The sequence below is a fragment of the Cavia porcellus genome, unplaced genomic scaffold (genome assembly GCF_034190915.1).
Source record: "Cavia porcellus strain 051 isolate PalLab524CR breed Dunkin Hartley unplaced genomic scaffold, mCavPor4.1 scaffold_7, whole genome shotgun sequence".
NCBI lineage: Eukaryota > Metazoa > Chordata > Mammalia > Rodentia > Caviidae > Cavia > Cavia porcellus.
The window spans coordinates 52,936,571-52,954,466 of NW_026947490.1; positions in this window are offsets into that span (position 1 = coordinate 52,936,571).

Below are 17,896 nucleotides of genomic sequence, written 5' to 3' on the forward strand. Positions count from 1 at the left end.
AAACCCCAACCCACCAAGAGTTTCCACTTTATTATCCTGAAGTGAGAGCTAAACATAAGTAAGTTATTCAGAAAGAATCCCAGTTTCTTCATCTATAACGGTAGTCATAACAGTGCTTGTATCATACAGAAATTCAGAATGAAATGAATATCAATTTATAATAAGATTCTAGTTCAATAAACTTTTCACTATGGAATAATTTTAGACTTACAGAAAAGTTACAAAGATAGCACAGGGTTTCCAGATATCCCTATCCAGTTCCCTGGAAAGTTATCTTACATTATAGTGGTGTATTTTAAAATGCTAATAAACTTATATTGGAATATCGCTATGAACTACAGTCTAAACTTAATCAGGTTTCACCAAGCCAAGTGAGGCGGCCCATACCTGCAATCCCAGTACTTGGACGGCTAAGAGGAAGACTAGCGTGACTTTGAGGCCAGCCTGAGCTACACAGAGAGACCTTGTCTCAGAAAAATCTCCTAACTTACTCAGTTTCACGCTTCCCCAATGCCTTTTTGTCTGCTTCAAGAGCCAAACCAAGATATCACATTGACATTTGGGATATTTTAGAAAAATAATATATGCAACATTTACTGGATACTTCTATATGTCAGGCATTGTTCTGTGTGTGTGAGAGAGAGAGACTGAATCATCATAGCCCTAGAAAGCAGGTATCATTATTATTCCTATTAGATCATCATTGAAAGCCTAATAAATGACTTGTTAAATATTGCACAGTTAATTAGACCAGAAATCAAGCCAGTTCTGATCATACACTGTTTCTCCCAAACAACAAATTTATACTCTCTTTCAGGAAATTAAATTACTAAGGAAATCTTGACAAAAGAAATGAGAATTACAATTTTCACAATAACTTCTCCCTAAGGAAAGTGCCTCTGTCTCCTCACAAGAGCTCATCCCATGAAAATGTATGAATACCACCTGTAAACCACAGAAGGCTGTGATAGACAGACAGTCACAGTGTTCACCGAGCTATGGTTTACTTGGTGGAAACAAAATGAACAGCCAGTCTCTGGACAGAGTGGCAAGTGAGCGGCAGGCATGGCTGTGCAAGGGAACACAAGGGGGGACCTTACCTGTAGCTAGCAGGGAGTCTTGGTGACTTCCCAGAGGAAGAGACATGGAAGCCGAGGCTTGAAAGCTGAGAAAGTGGCAAGAAGAAGTAAATGACAAGAAGGCTTTCTAAGCAACAAGAACTACACATCCAAAAGCCTACAGTGGGAAAGTGCCTGACACCTCATTAGCTGTCACACAGAGAGTAAAGGAAAGAAGAAAAGAGAAATAATGACAGCGAGGCAAGGGCAGGCCCTGAGTCCCTTACAGAGACATTGTGATAGGTGATCTGCAGGAAGAGACAAACCCCAGTTTCACTGGCTTAAGCCACCGTCGAGTCAGGTGGGTGGGGCAGCCCTCCTCCATTCTACAGCAGGGACACACAGAACACAGGCCTCGGTCTCATGCCAGAAGAAAAAAGAGATACACTAGGGTCATCGCTCTTCGCTGCCTGTGCCTGCAAACAACTTGTCATTTTTACTAACTTTTCACATGGCCCTAATCTTACAGCAAGGAACCGCAGTCTGCCTGCCAGGAAGACAGGCTCTTGGCGTTGACAAAGACCTGTCGCTGTCCTCTACCATGATAAGGAATGTGAACTTTCTCCCAAAATACACTCAAGAGTTTTAATCACGAGAATGACGTGATCTAATTAATTTTTGTCTTAGAAAGGTCACTCTGGGGCTGGAGAGACAGCTTATCGGCACAGCAACTGGTATATGTGAGGTCCTGGGCTCCATGGCTAGCGAAAGAAAAGAGAGAGAGAAGAAAGAGGGAGGAGGGAGGGCGGGAAGAAGAGGAGGGAAGGATGGAGAAAGGGGAGAAAGCTCACTCTGGCAGTACCTTGAAGCAGGAAGCAGAGAACAGTGTGACAGGAAACCAAGAGGCCTGCACAGTGCAGTATTCAAGGAGACATGAGGGTGAAACACCAAGGGCAGGGGATACAGATATAAAGAGAATCAGGTAGATGTACAGGCAGCATCAGAAGCAGAGCTGACAGGATTCGTGAGTGGCTGGCTTTGGAGGTAGGGCAGGATCAGGACATTCAAATGGAGGGAGAACTGGGAAAGAGAATGGAAGTTACCACTTACTGATCCAATTACTTAAATATGAAATGACCAAAAATTACCTATTTTTTGGTTAACTTTTATAGACTATCAGTAAGTATAAAAATGACAATTTTATCAAGTGGATTCCATAATTTTTCTGTGTACAGTATATTTTAACATTCAATATACAATGCACCGTTACAATCTGGAGAGTATCTAGCCTCTTTCCAAATTCCTTTTGCATCACTGTCTTTCTTGAAACAGCACACTTTACTCAGTCACACTGGTCCTTCCTTTCTTCTGTGGGTGGCAGAATTGCAGTAAGATGTCTACCCACTAGACACAAAGTGAAGATGTCGGTGATGGACGTCCTGGCTGGCATTTCACTATCCCATATTTTTTCAACTATTTGGTCCATTAGACCGACTCTAAATTATAAAGGACTTTTTGAACTCCCTTATTTGAATAAATAACAAGTGAGTTCCATATTTTTCGGTCCAGAAAGTGCATAAATATTTTATACTAATTTTTTCCTCACTGTTTGATTACAGAATAGCATGTTAGATGTTGGACATCCTTGTCAACATACCCATAGAATTATTAAAACCTTTGACTACTACTGGAATTATTTTAGTTTCATTTCTTCTTTCAAGTTGTGTCATATCTGTGATACGAACAGTTAACAGTAGGGAGACTTCTTTTTGCCTTTCCATTTCATAGCACAGACTTTTCCCCTGTGATATGCTAATGTTCTTCCCTTCTTCAGCTTTTTCTTTTGCAGATCTTTTGGCATTTCCTATTCAGCCTCAATGTCCCAAATGGATCCTTCTTGCATTCTAGACGAATGCCACCAAGTTCCAGAGAAACATAAAAATTATATCTAATGTACTTACAATAAGAAATTTTACAGATCACAGCACAAAATTACAGGTTATTTTTCACCGAATACATGAATTAGTCGAAGGACATAAACAGAATTCATTATTAGATTTCACTAGAAACAAACATCAAAGGCAAACATAATGTTCTAAAAAAGTATGTAAAAATAGTCTATATAAAATAAATCCACAGATACTAAGTGTACCTCCCACAAGCAAGAATCAACTTGTTGAAGTGTCATGTACTGGAGCAACACTCGGGATAATCAGGACATAAACAAACACATGGCTGAGTGATGCTCCAGGCAAACTGTTCAGTGGATAAGAAGGTTCCTGAGGTTCAGTGGGCTGGTAACACGAATCACAGTTAACACAAACGGTACGGTGGCCCACTGGATGCAAAAGGTGGCCAAGCAATGAAATCTGGCATAGAAGGAACATGTGTGGAGGGCGCAGGGGAAGGCAGGTGGTCAGACCCTCCTTCCCTCACTGGAGAGCAGATAGTACCTAAAACGGAAAAGTCACACAGGAGCAATAGAAGTACATTCTTGGAGATAACAGAATTGGCCAAATGCACTCAAGCATTTGCCTCTAAAGTGGGGGAAACATGGGAACAAAGGGTACAAGACGGCAGCTTTCATAACAGCTATTGTACAACTATGATTCTTCAAATAAATGATGTGCAAAGCAGAATAAGGAGGAGGAGCGTTTGAGATGAACAGTAAGAGCAAAAGCATGGAGATATGAAGAGAGACGTACTGGGGAAATAGCTGTCATTCATTTGGCAGCTTGTAGGATAACTAAACAGTTAGAGGATGGAGGCTGGAGATGACGCAGGCAGCTAATGACACTGGGCAGGGTATCTCCATATAAGATCCCTGGCCATCTCAGCGGGGTTCTTTCTTGAGTCTCTCGGACCTTCAGGTCCTCATGAGAATCTGACTAAGTTCACTAGGTGAATCTCATTCACACTAAAATTTGAGAAACCCTGGTCAAGCAAAAGGATTTGATCCTAAAATAGGGAAGCGTGAATGAGAAAAAGAAATGAACATTCAATCCAGGCCCTCCCAGGTGCCAGGGTCTCTTGGGTCCAGAGCTGACCTTGGCCAATATCTCAGGTCAAGCGGGCCTTCTGCGTGCAATGAATGACAGATGGGAGGGATCCACCAGCGCCCAAAAGTTGCTGCCTACACTACCTGTCATTCAGCCTCCCCCTTCACACGATACTGTGGAAACACTGATCTCAAGTTAGAAGTACTTTTACTGATAATCAGATAAATCCAAATTAAAATAAGACATATCAATGTAGTTCTACTAAATCAGCAGAACTTTGAAATCCGGACGATGTCAGGTACTGGAGGGATATTCATCTACATACAGAGACTCTCACATGTGACTGAGGGAACCTGGACAGATGCAGCCTGGAGAATACTCTGGCTTTGCTTGCATCAAAATGATGCATCCTGGGTGCATCTCCTGCAAAAACAACCATCCAAGTCCACAGTGGGATATGCTGAGGTCATTCACTGCAATGTCAGTGGTCATGGGAGCGAGTGGGCAGAGTGACTGATAAAATGCATGAATGCTATTGGACAGCTAGAAGCATCTAACTAGATACACATGTAGATGTATGTGGATAGATCCAATACTGAATGAAAAAAGGGGAAACATAATGAAAACATAACACTCCAAGCTCCAACTATTTCCTGGGCTATTTCCCTCTCAGGAAAAGCCAACATCTTTACAATGTCCCAAAGACCCTACATGATCTGCCTCTGCCTGCTTCCCTGATTGCTGTCATCCACTATCACTGTCTCCACAGCTCACTCTGCCCAGTCACACTTGGCACCTGCCTGTTATAAGAACATACCAGGCATTGATGCCACCATAGAGCCTTTGCACTAGCCAATCCCTGTGCCTGGGATCACAATGCCTTAACACTCCCCAAACACACACACAATCACCATCTCCCTGTCCATGCTCAACATTTAATTTAAACCATTATCAGAAGTAACAACTAAATTGTACAGTAGCCTAAAAGGCTAAGTCTTATGTCCCCACCTGCACCTTCAACACTAGGACAGGAATTCCCTGCCATCTCCAAGTCCTGGAACAAAGCCTACCACAAGAGAGGAATTACTCTCACATATCTTTAAACTCCCTAAATGAATGTGCAGGTGGGAAAGAACTGGGGAGTGAGACCTGATGGAAAATGGATTAACTAACAATAGAGAAGCCTGGCTTTTCTGTCACCAGTTCAGACTGGGGGTTGACTTGAGATGCTGGCAGCCCAAGGAAGGGCGGCAGAGCTCTGAACTGGGCAGACATCTCTATTTAGCTGCTCTGCAGAGCGGCCCAGACTCTCAGCTGCCAACTGTCTGTCTTCTCTACCCACCAAAATAAGCTCACAAAGCTCTGAGGGGAGGTCCTCTGCCCTAGCCACTCGGTAGCTGTCTCCGTCAAGGTCAAGACAGCACTAAGGAAACCTCACAGACAACTTTTTTGTGTGCACATCCCACTGTCCTGAGGCTTTCTCAAACACAGCCCCCTGAGAAACAGAGGTTGAGCTCCACATAGAACAGCGCCTGATCCCTGTAGATTTACACTCATCATATACTTCTGTCACACAGTACAAGGATCTGCCAGTGCCCTCTTTCACCTGGGTATTTCCTGTACAATTGAAGCTTTAAAAATAATTTTATAGGTACATCTTAGATATACATAATGAGCACATTCCTCATAGGGAATTTGTACCTGTCCATGATATATCTTGATTCCTTTTTCTTTCCCCATTACCCTAATCTTTCCCTTTGACCCCACTTTGCCTCATTTACAAAAACTGTTTCCATCTTTTATTTTCTTGTTTTTTTTTTCTTTTCCCTTCCTTTCTGCCCTCCTCCCCCTTCCCTAGCTCCCCTTCCCATTTGAACATTTTTTTTCCTATTACACAATATCTGTTATACATTTTGGTCCTTATTTACATTTTAAGTTTCTCACACCAGAGAAACAATGTGATATTTACATTTATGTCCAATTTATTTTACTTAAGAGTATAGCCTCAAAGTATATCCATTTACCTAGAAATGTCTCAAGTTTATCCTTCTTTATGATCGAAGAGTACTCCACTGTATTTTTTTTAAAAACCACATCTTTATCCATTCATCAGTTGGTGGGCATTTGGGCTGTTTCCAAAAATTTAGCTATTACAATCTAGGACTGAGACATTTAGCAGACCAGGTCTTCCAGGTACCATATTTCACATGGTCTTTACCAACTTCTCATGCCTGTCTATGCAGAGAAAATGATTTCAGTGTCAGGGAAAATGATTAAGTTTGCCCAGATTTGATTTTGCATCTTTCTGCTCTTACCTCTTCCTAACTGCTCTCCATCTCTAGTATTGAAATTGAAAACTGTGGGTTTGATATTGGCTGTCTAAAAGCTAACATTAGAAAATAAGGTCAAACAAATCATCTATTACCATTAAGTCTTTAAAAGGATTACATATTCTTTACAAGGAGCCAGATGGTGGGATAGTGCACAGACAGCCAGCACTGGCAATAACAATTCTGATGCTCTACGGGATACAGAGGATGAGAGGAAATCATGGGCCAGTGCTCAATGTTTGGCAAGAGTCAAATGATAAAAAGATGCTGGCTAGTTGGTTTGTTAAGCAAGTCAATTATTTAGGCCAGAAGGAACAATATGCTACAGGGACCTACCTGTGTGTTGCTCCTTGGACTCATCTAAGTGACCCTGGACTCTTTCCCAATCAACAATCATTAAAGCTGGCCTATAACTTTGATCAGAAATTCTCAATGGCTTGGAGTTCATTTTTGTCTCTATTGAACTTGGCATTGTCCAGGACACGTGGCAGGAGCTCCCCAACATTCTCTGAACATTGGTCTCACCAGAACCCAACCTGCAACAAGGGAGACTGAAGCTTACAAGTGTCTTACAAAGATGCTTCTCAAGGATTACTTGTTTCCAATGAAAATCTCCTTAGGCTGACCTAGTCTTAACCCTTCATCCTCATCTCTGTCCAACTGTTACGGCTCATGTCTAGATGTCCCCCAAAGCCTCATCTTGTCATAGGTGGGGCATTTCAGAGGTAGTTGGATCTAGAGTGTGTGGCACTGGGACTGATTCATGGTGCAATGCTATGATTAAGGACACTAAGATTAGGGTTGTGATGCCTACCCTAAGGGCAAGTAGCCTGGATAAGATATAAGAGATAGGAAAAGGCTTATCTTATTTGCTCTCTCCTGTCTAATTACCATGGACTGTTTCTCCTCTGCAATGATTCTCTTCTATGCCATCCTGCCTTGAACCCAACCAACTATGGACTGAAATATTTACAAACTGTAAGCCAAATAAATTTTCCCTCCTTTAACTTGTGAGTGTTGGGTATTTGGTCTTAACAATGAGAAAAATTAATTAAAACTCCAAAAAATAAGTGAAGAGAAATTCACTGCAATGATCAATGTTATTGACATAGATAATGCCTCACAGACTTCAGGGCCCTGAATAAGTTATAATCTCTGTCACACTCATTTTCTGTCAAGTTAAAATGAACATTAAACTTGGCCTGCAGTGTTAAAGTTGATTCTTTAAATAAAGACACTTCAGATAATCCTTGGCACAAAGCAGTTCTTCAAAAAATGGTGAGTATGAGGACAGAATGAGCTCCCTTAGGACACCCACATCCAAGAGCTCTCCTTTTCTATTCCCACAGAAAACTTTGGCTTCTGTTCTGGGAAGCTTCTTTGGAGGTTCTAGCAGGGGGCACAACTAGTCATGTACTCTTGGTGAGGAAGCAGTCCTCCCCTACTGGGCGGGGGTGGTGGTGGACCTCTTCATCCTCCTTGATGGACAGCAGCTTTGGGAGAGACACATGGGGAGTAGAGAGGGAGGAAAGATACACCTACCTAGCCAGCCAGATAAACTGAATCAACCCAGAATCAATGGAGTGACAGACGTCATAGCCATCATAGCCACATCACCCTCACATGCTGGCTTCTGTTCTCCCTTGATGCCCACCAGCGACATAACTCCAAGTGAGCAAATCATTTCATCTTTCCACATAAAATTCTCATATTCCTTCTACCTTAAATTTTTATGCTTGTGACTTCCAGGATAACATGGCAGACAGATAACAGCAGCTACAGAGGCTCTCTGAGATTGCCAGCTTAGAATCCAGGAAGGTGCGATGTGAGGAGTTCTAACCAAGGGGAGATATACCCTGCCGACCCAAGAACGAACTAAGCTGAGAGAAACCAACTGGAAATGCAGTCCTGGTGCTATAACAGGAACAGACAAAATCTCAGTGCAGAAGCTGGAACCCACACCACTGGAAGCCACGATTTGAATTTCCTGCCACCGCTGCTGCGTCTGAATTGGCACAGCAGGGAAAGAGACGCACAAAATCTCTCAGAGTGGAAACTGGCAAATGGAGTTGAGAGCAGCACTGGCAGGGAGCCCTGCATCGACCTGCAGTGAGTGAGAGGAACGGGGACACTTCCATAGACTAGGAGGCTCCAACAGAGGACATTCTGGGACCAGGCAGACTAGCAGGAACAGATGCTGCAGTGACTTTAGTCACATATTCCCATCTCAAGCGGGATTGATGGGGTGTGGTTGGCCTGGGTGACGCTGCGAACTAAGATCCAATAGGCTAGCCCAAACCAGTTCCCAGCACCTGGCAGTGCACCCTATCAGTGAAGCCTTCAGTAGGTTGACCTGGAGGGGCGGGCCCAGCAGAGGCTGCCCAGGTCTGTGTCTCCCTAGTACACTGCAGTGGGCGGGAACACCTAGCCAGCGCAATTCAAACAAACTGTAACAGACAAAGAGAAAAAAAACTGGGCCTCCTATACTTGCTTGTATGGAAGGAACAAAAAGTATGGGAAGAGGAAGCAACAAGAAAGGGTCCTCAGTCCCCAATCCTGAGAACACTGATCCAGGAAAGGTAAATGCAAAGGAGAATGAGGACAGAAAACATGCAATATCAGACACAGCACCAATAGACATAAAGCAATATCTCTGGAGCCTCATAGATGAGTTCAAAAGTAAAATATTTAATGAAATAAAGCAAGATATAAGTAGAATAGTTAGAGAAATGCTAAGCACCGCCCAAGAAAAAACAAATGGTGGAATGGAAGAACAGAAAAAAAGGGGAGAATTGTTTGATGGAGAAAATAGAGAAAACATAGAATACATGAAGCAGATTCAAAGAGATTACCAGGAAACTAAAAACTCTATTGAAAGCTGGCATAACAGCTTGAAAGAAACTAAGGATAGATTATCTGAACTGGAGGGCAGATTTGTAATGTGGGAGCATGAAATCAAAAACTTCTTAAAAATAACAAAGAAACAAACAGCAATAATACAAAGGCTAGAAGATAATAAGAGGATCTATAACTTAAGAATTAAGAACATAAAAGAAGTAGGGACACAAACAAATGAACTACAAGAGCTATTCACAGAAATAATCCAGGAGAATTTCTCCAATTTAGCAAAAGGTAAAGACACTCAGAGGTATGAGACATAGAGGACCCCAGCCACCTACAACCCAAACAGAGCAACACCCAGGCATATAATAATCAAAATTCCAGAAATCCAATATAAGAACAGAATATTAAAAGCCATCAGAGACAAGAAGCAGATCACTTACAAGGGAACACCCATCAGAATTACAGCAGACATCTCGGCACAAACCATCAAATCACTAAGAGTATGGGGCGAAATAATTCAAGCTTTGAAAGATAATAACCTCCAGCCAGACTGATATATCCTGGACAACTGTCTCTAGAAGTTAATGGAAAAACAAGGTACTTTCAGGATAAAGAGGAACTAGGGGAATTTGCAGCCACCAGTTCAACTCTACAGAGAATACTTCAGGATATTCTAAAAAAGGAAAATACCAAGATTCCACAAACACTAGCAGAGAGGCCAGAGTGAATGGAGCAGAAAGCAAAATGAAGAAGACAAACTGACAACTAATGACAGAAAAAGCTCAACAGAAATGAGGCAGAGAAGTTTGGATAGTAGGAATAACTATTTTGGAGAAAACAAGACATCATAATAGCTAGTGCTGATTAATATCATTTTATTTTGAAGTCCCATCAAGCTTTTGTTCTTCTGTCTCCACTGGTCTTAACATGTTGTATCTTATTGGATTTTATTATATGTGATAATATAAACAAAACTTTTATAGACAAGGAGATTATACAGAGACCATTGTTCATTTTCTGTTAGTTGATTCTAAATACCCTATAATACTGTCATTTTCTTGAATGGTTTTATATTGTCTTGATATGTTTGATGCTACAGTATATGAAGCTATACGCAAAGATTTCAAGGAAAGAGACACTATGGTAACTATTTTTATGTCGGGATATCTTGTGGTGAAACACTGTTTTGCTTAAATGGTTATGTTTTGACTTGCACTGTTTTGTTGTTATGTCCTCTTTTATCTCAATCTCCTTTTTTATTATTTACTTTTTAATCTTTTTAATTAAGGGAAAAATTAAAAATAGCAGGATATATTATAGTAACCCACTTTGATTTCCTATTAACTTGATTTGAAACCCTGTATTACTCTCACCATCTTGTTTTGACTGATTTTCCTCTATTCTGTTTTGCTTGATAGTACCAAGTTCGAGAGTATAGGCAACAACTGTGAAGATAATAAGATTCATTATGACGCCCATTCTGGTTTGACTATTATCTTCTTTTGAAGTCCTGTAATGTCTCCCATGTTTTGGTTTTATTGGTTTTGTTCTTTACTGTTTTGTTCAATTTTATTATACCTGATGATATAGGCAATTCTTTTTAAGATAGCAAGAGGCATTATGGTAACCATTGTTGATCACCTTGTATTTTATTTTTACAGTATGTATTATGTCCATCCTTTTGATTTGACTGAATTTGTTTTGTTATGTCACATTTGGTTTTATTCTGTTCAAAAAACGTAATAAGAACTGTGGGAGTAATAAAACCCAAAATGTGTAATTGTCATTGTACAAAAGAGAGGAAAAGAAGGTGCTCTAATGGATATAACTGCATGTATATTTAAGCGTGTAAGATAGATAACCTTATTACTGAGTTTTGTCGGATTATTGAACAGAACTGTTTGCAGTCTCACTGTTTGAATGTCCACTGCATATGCTATAATTTTGTAACTTGAACAACTATTTCTAAGATGATAATATGTAATTTGTTAACTAGTGATTTCCTACTGTTTATTTTTTCTGAAATTCTGTATAACTTGTACCCTTTTTCTGCTTTTTTTTTCTTTTTCTCCTTAAATAAAATTTTTTTAAGAATGTTTTTATGCTTGTATATGGCTTAATCTAAAAGAGCTCTTCAGGTAGAGAATTTTAGTTTCTCTAAGTCAGAACTGGGCTTTTACAGCATTTTATTTAAGATCAAAATAATATTTTAAAAATTATTTTTTAGGTTGAGATAATAGATGTTCAAATTGCCCTGTATTGATCATTACATATTACATGTAGCATGTGTCACATTGTACCCCCAAATTGGAACAATTATCTATCAAATAAACATTTTAATGACATTAGAAATTATTTAGAGAATGATACCTCCCCTACCTTAAGACATTACAGCCCAGAAAGAGAGTCACATAAAGAAATAATAGAAGAGTTTGGGAAGTAGGAAGAAAATGTTCAAATGGGAAGGGGAACAAGAAAGTGGAGAGGGAAGGGAATAAAGGAAAAAAGAGACTAGAAGGAAAAAATGGCAACAAAGCTTGTATAAATGGGGAGGGGAAGACGGGTCTAAGGGAAGAGGTAAAAAAGGGGGAAAAAAGAAGAACCAAGATTTATTAGGTATAGGTAGAAATTCCCTGTGGTGAATGAGATTAATACATATGAAAAATGTGTACAGATTAAAAATATAAAGTTAAAAAAGAAGATACTCCACATGCATAAATATGTGCATATGCTTTTTCAGACCACACCAGAGAAACCAACTCTCTCATCCTGGAGAGACAGGATAGGGCTTCATCAAGAAGACCTCCGAGCTGGGGATTTGAAGATAGAGGTCAGGATAAGAATCTTCCAGAGGGAAGCAAGGGCTAAGGCCCAAGATAGCAGAGCATGACGTGTTCACGGGTTTGAACAGAGACAATTTGCAATACATAGGCAACAAGAATGGTGGTACAAAACAAGGTGGTAGAGACAAAAATAAATAAGTAAATAGATAGATAGATCCATAAACAAAATAAAGCCAGATTATGCCATAGAAAAACATGTTAGTCTTTATCCTAAAAGCTACAGAAAGTCATTGAAGTTTGAAATCAAAGTAATATATGATCAAGTTTGAATTTTCAAAAAATACACTGGCTGTAGTTGTAGCAAGGAAAAGAGATTAAAAGAAGAAAAGATGTATGGAGACAGTTGCAGGTGTTGAAAGGAGTTCAGGGGAAAGAGGATCATGGTTTCCTGGTTTCCTGGTGACAGTGGGAACAGAGAGAAGTGGCTGAATAAGAGCGGCCCCAGGGAGGTGAAGGAAAAGAACCTGTAGATGGGCTAGATAAAAGAGTGAGAAAGAGGTACAGAGATGAATTGTAGGTGTCCAGTGTGCATGTGGTCCTAGAGGGAACAGTTAAGATGAGCAGAGTTGAGGTTTAGGTGGATGTCAGAGCAGAGCTATCAGGTAAGCAGTTAACTATGTCTGCAGGTCTGAAGCATCTGAGCTGAGAATGGTGAGTTAAGTCACTAGAGAGTAGCTAACCGAGCCACAGTTATCTATGAGGGCACCTGTGGAAGACAGCACAGAAGAGGAAAGGGTCTAGGAAAGCCTGGGAATTGTCAGCGTTTAAATGAGCAAAGAGGATGAATCACAAGTGATGGCGAGTAAGAGGTAGGAAGAAAAACAAGCTATCTTTTTTCAGACATTGACAAATTATGCTTCATCAGCTTTGTTCTAAATAAGCTGAAAAAGCAGACAAACTGCCACAACCAATGGGAAAGCTGAAAATATAAAAGCTCAGACATTCAATACATGCAAGGACTAACTCTTATATTACCAAGAATGTCCTCTTGAAATTTTTACTTGTTACAGTAGACTGAGTAATTCAGTTATGGAGTCTCTACCTTATCACGCTTCTCTTTAGACAACGGACATTTCTTCCCAAAAGGCTTTCATCTTAGCTGTAACAAGGGATGTGAGTGGGCCTGACAGGCGCCATGGCCAAGCAGAAAGTTTAAATACACTCGCATGGTTCCACCTTTCTTGAGTTTCTGCTCTTCTCTATGAGAACAGTGTATGCCTTCAACCAGAGTCCTGGAACGGAAAGATAAAAAAAAGAAGACTCCAACCCAGGAAGCCCAGCAAAGCCACAGCCACTGCAGCCCCTATGTGACCACAAGAAATAAATGTATGTTGGTTTTTAATCACTAAGCTTTGGGAGCTGTTTATTACCACAGCAAAAAAAATATACTTGCCACAGTGAGATTTCCTTAAAGCTGAATCGAGTTATTTTAAACTCTCATAGAAAGTAGAGAAGGTACTGTTTCTGAGATCACAGTATATATCTGGCTCTGATGAGCCATTTATAAACATCATGCCATTTTAATTCTCACGACAATCATTTTCAATGTTTACATGACCAAAGTGAGGCATCGATACATTTCCCAGGATCACAAAGCTAGCAAATAATAGCAATGGAACAAAAAGTTTTCTAACCCACCTCAAAGCTCTTCCACTCTCCATATTGTCATGTTAAACAAATCTGCTAGAAATCAACCCTACGTCTCTCACGTGGGAAGCAAAAAAGAAAAAGGTTAATGAACCATCAGTGCAGAGTCTGTTCTAGAATGACACTGTACGTGAACTTTTTGTGCCACCGTAGCTCTAAACTCTCACATGGCCAAAGCTCTATCACACACTTGATCACAGCTGAAAAAGTGGAAACCATATAGCTGGAAATTTGCAGCTCAAGTCAAGTGACACTAAAAATTGGAAACAAAGGTTGCGTTTTATCTCAAACTCTCTATCCATGTCTCCGGGTGCTTTGTCATTTCTCTATATCCCAGCTCACCATGAGTTCTTGTGAATTCACTTCGGTTTTCCTACCTTATCCCTGGTGATGAGAGTCTCCACTACCTTGTGAATCTTGGAGGAGTTTTTAACTTACATGTTAAGCAACAAAAACAAGCAAGATACATCAGTCACTTACTAGTGTCTATTTTTCCATTGAAAAATTACGTGATGTGTACTTCCTTAAGCAGACCCCATAGCAGGCATTAGGAATGAAGTACACTTGCTTTAAAGTTAGACAGTTCTGGGCTTAAATTGTGCCCAGCTCTGTGATCTTGGGAGCGTGGCTGTATCTCTCTGAACACCAGTTTTCTTGATGTGAAATGTGGATGATAATAGCTAACTCAGTGGGATCATTTTGGAGGTCAAATTAGATGGAATAATTAGTTCTCTACTAAGAATGGTTAATTACTGCTTTGAGTAGCAAAGAAACTCCACACCAGGATGAGGGTCTCCCAAAGCATCACCTCTGCTTAGGGTTTCCTCTCCCCTCGATGATGCACACAATGGTGCATAGTCAACACAGGTGTCAATAACGTAAGCACCAAACAGTGAGTTTTATCTGCATTTTTTCTAAGTCTTTTCCATGAATTAACCCCAATCCTCAGAACTATGAAGCTAAATAAATTAGAGTACACTGATTTTAGAGATTTGTGAACTGAGAAGTCAGCGAATAGCTGGTCCTTTTGACCTCATAGACAGACCACTAGCCACACTATCTACCTGCACTTAAAATGCATCCCTTGGATCAGGCGTGGTGGCACACACTTGTCCCAGCATTTGGGAAGCTGAGGCAGGAAGATTGCTTAAAGCTCAAGGCCAGCCTGGGCTACATAGTAAATTCAAATCCAACCTGGACAGTATAGCAAGACCCTGTCTCAGGAAACAAAACAAAACAAAAAAATGCATTTCCTTTCATTGCATTCAACAAAACTCAAAAAACACTGTCTCCCTGGCAGAGTTGGACAAATTCTTTAAAAAGGTATTGATTGTAAGAATTCTACACCAAAAACTACAGACCACTGCTGAGAGGAATTAAAGAAGAGACATTCCATATTCGTGGATTGGAAAGCTCTAGATCGTTACCATGGAAATTGTTTCCCCAAAATAATCTGTAAATCCAACAAAATACATACACGCAAAATTAAAAAAAAAAACAGTAGGCTATCTGGTAGAAATTGAAAGGATGATTAATATTTACATTCGAAGGACCCAGAGTAGCCCAAATAATGTGAAAAAAAAAAGTTGAAGGAGTTATACTTTACAATTACAAAATTCGTCCTGAAGCTCTAGCAATCAACACTGTGCCCAAAGATACTGACCACAAAGATAAATGTATACATTGTGGAACAAAAGTGAGATTCCAAAAATAGCCACTTGCATTTATTTACTCACTTGATTTCAATAAAAATATCATGGAATTCAAGAAACTGAAACAATTGGATACCTACATAAAGATTAGTATAAGCCCTATTTATACCACACAGAAATTTAACTCAAAATTAATCATATAAAACTATAAAAAACATATAAAACTTTAAATTTTCAGAAGAAAATCTTTGTGATCTTAAGTAGGCAAAAACTTCTTATATGAAAAGCATGATTCAAAAAAATTAATGGGGTTCACTTTATCAAAACTAAACATGTGAAGCCAGGCATGGTGGCACATGGCTATGATCCCAGCACTCAGGATACTGATACAGGAGGGTTCTAGACCAGGTTGAGCTACATGGTAAATCCAAGGCGAGCTTGAAATGCACAGCAGAGATTCTGCCTCAAAAAAAAAAAAAAAAGAAAAGAAAAGAAATAATTAAACACTTGAGCTTCAAAAGACACTGTTGACAGATTCACCTTGAGACCATAATTCTAAGTGAAATAGATCAGACACAGAAAGTTAAGTAGTGCCTGGCTTCTTTTATATGAGAAATCCAAAGCATAAATAATGCAAAGAGAAAAATAAAAGATAAATGACAGGAAACAGTAAACTTTGTGGTGATGGGAAAAAGGTCTAATGATGGGGAGGAAATAAGGGGAGCAGAAAAAGGAGAATATTAAAAGATCAAGATTTAGGCTGGGAATTTAGCTCAGCAGCATAAGCACCTGCCTTGCAAGCAGGCGGTTGTGAGTTTGATCCCCGGTACTGGTAAAAAGATCAAGATTTGATATGTATATGTACCAATTCCCTATGATGAATATATTTATTATGTATTGCAAACATGTATTAACAAAAAAGACACCAGTAAGAAAGTGAAAAGATAAACCATAGAGAAAATATTTGCAAATTACATATTTAATAAATGTAATGGTTGATATATTGTGTCAACTTCAGAAGTCCAGAAGCTTAACTAAGTAACTCAGCAACTCTAGTGGTAGAGGACATGTCTTTAGCACTCTAAGAAGTTGTTCATTGTATCAGTTCTTCTAGGATATTGCTCATTGGGTTAATTTGAGGTCAGAAGTTTAAATGATTCAGCAGGGAGCCAGGGTCCTTACTTTGTAAACATTCTTAGTCTGTGAAAGAGAACTATAGAGATGATGTGAGTGCTACACCCACCCGAGGAGCATAGCCTGCTTACACTGTAGGGGAGGAAAAAGACGCTTGTTCTCCCATCCCCCTTTTTGCTCTCACTGCTTTTGCTGTCTTCTGTGCCTTGAAGTGTTGCCCCTGTGCCATGCCACCTTGCTTTGGAGTCAATTGATTAAGGACTGAAACCTCCACAAACTGTGAGCTAAATAAACCGTTCTTTCCTTAATTTGAAGTGTTGTGTATTTTGTCTTAGCAACAAGAGAAAAGTAACTAAAGTACTTATTAACCAGAATATATAAAGAGTGTTTACAACTGAATAATACAACAAACCAGTTTAAAAGTGTGCAAAAGGTTTAAAGAGACATTTAACAAAAGAGACATACAACTGGCAAATAAGCACATAAAATGATAATGAGTATCATTAATCATCAGAAAAACACAAATTAAAATCACAATGAGCTACCACCGTATACCTACTCACATAAAAAGAAGACATAAAGAAAATGTGACATTTATGTATGCATTATGAAGTACTACTCAGCTCTAAAGAAAGATAAGTTTGAATCATCTGTGGGAAAATGATACATCTTGAGAACATCTCAAAATGTTAATAAAGTACATCAGACACATATTCCATGGTTTCTCTATTTCACCAACAGTATGAATCAAGAGCAAAATAAAACATAGCTAATAGGAAACAGGAACTTGATTATTTGCAAATTGAAAGAGGGTCAAGAGATAGAGGGGAAGGGAGGAACGGAGGGAGATAAAAAGAATTACAATGTGCTTTGTACATGTACCAATTCCCCACAATGAATGTAATCATTACTGCAAACATGCACAAAAATTTAAAAATAAATAAGTAAAAAGAAAATAGCAAGTATTAGTGAGAATGTGGAAAAACTAGAAATATCCAACCACTTTGAAAAACAATTTGACTGTCTTTTAAAAAGTGAATCATAAAACCAGTTTGGTGACACACACCTGTAATCCCAGCACTTGGGAGGCTGGAGCAAGAGGAGCATCAAAAGCCTGGGCTACAAAGTCCGTTCAAGACCGGCCTGGACTCCATAGTGAGACCCTGTCTCAAAAACAAAAGTGAATCATAAATTCTGATACCTTCCTGCTAGTCCACTCCTACTTATTTGCTCAAGAGCAAGGGAAGCCCATGTGTAATGTAAAAGTTAAGCACAGAGCTGGGGATTTAGCTCAGCAGCATAAGCACCTGCCTTGTAAGCCCATAGACATAAATTTGATCCCTGCAAAAAAAAAAAAAAATTAAGCACAATGTTCAAGGTAGTGTCAGT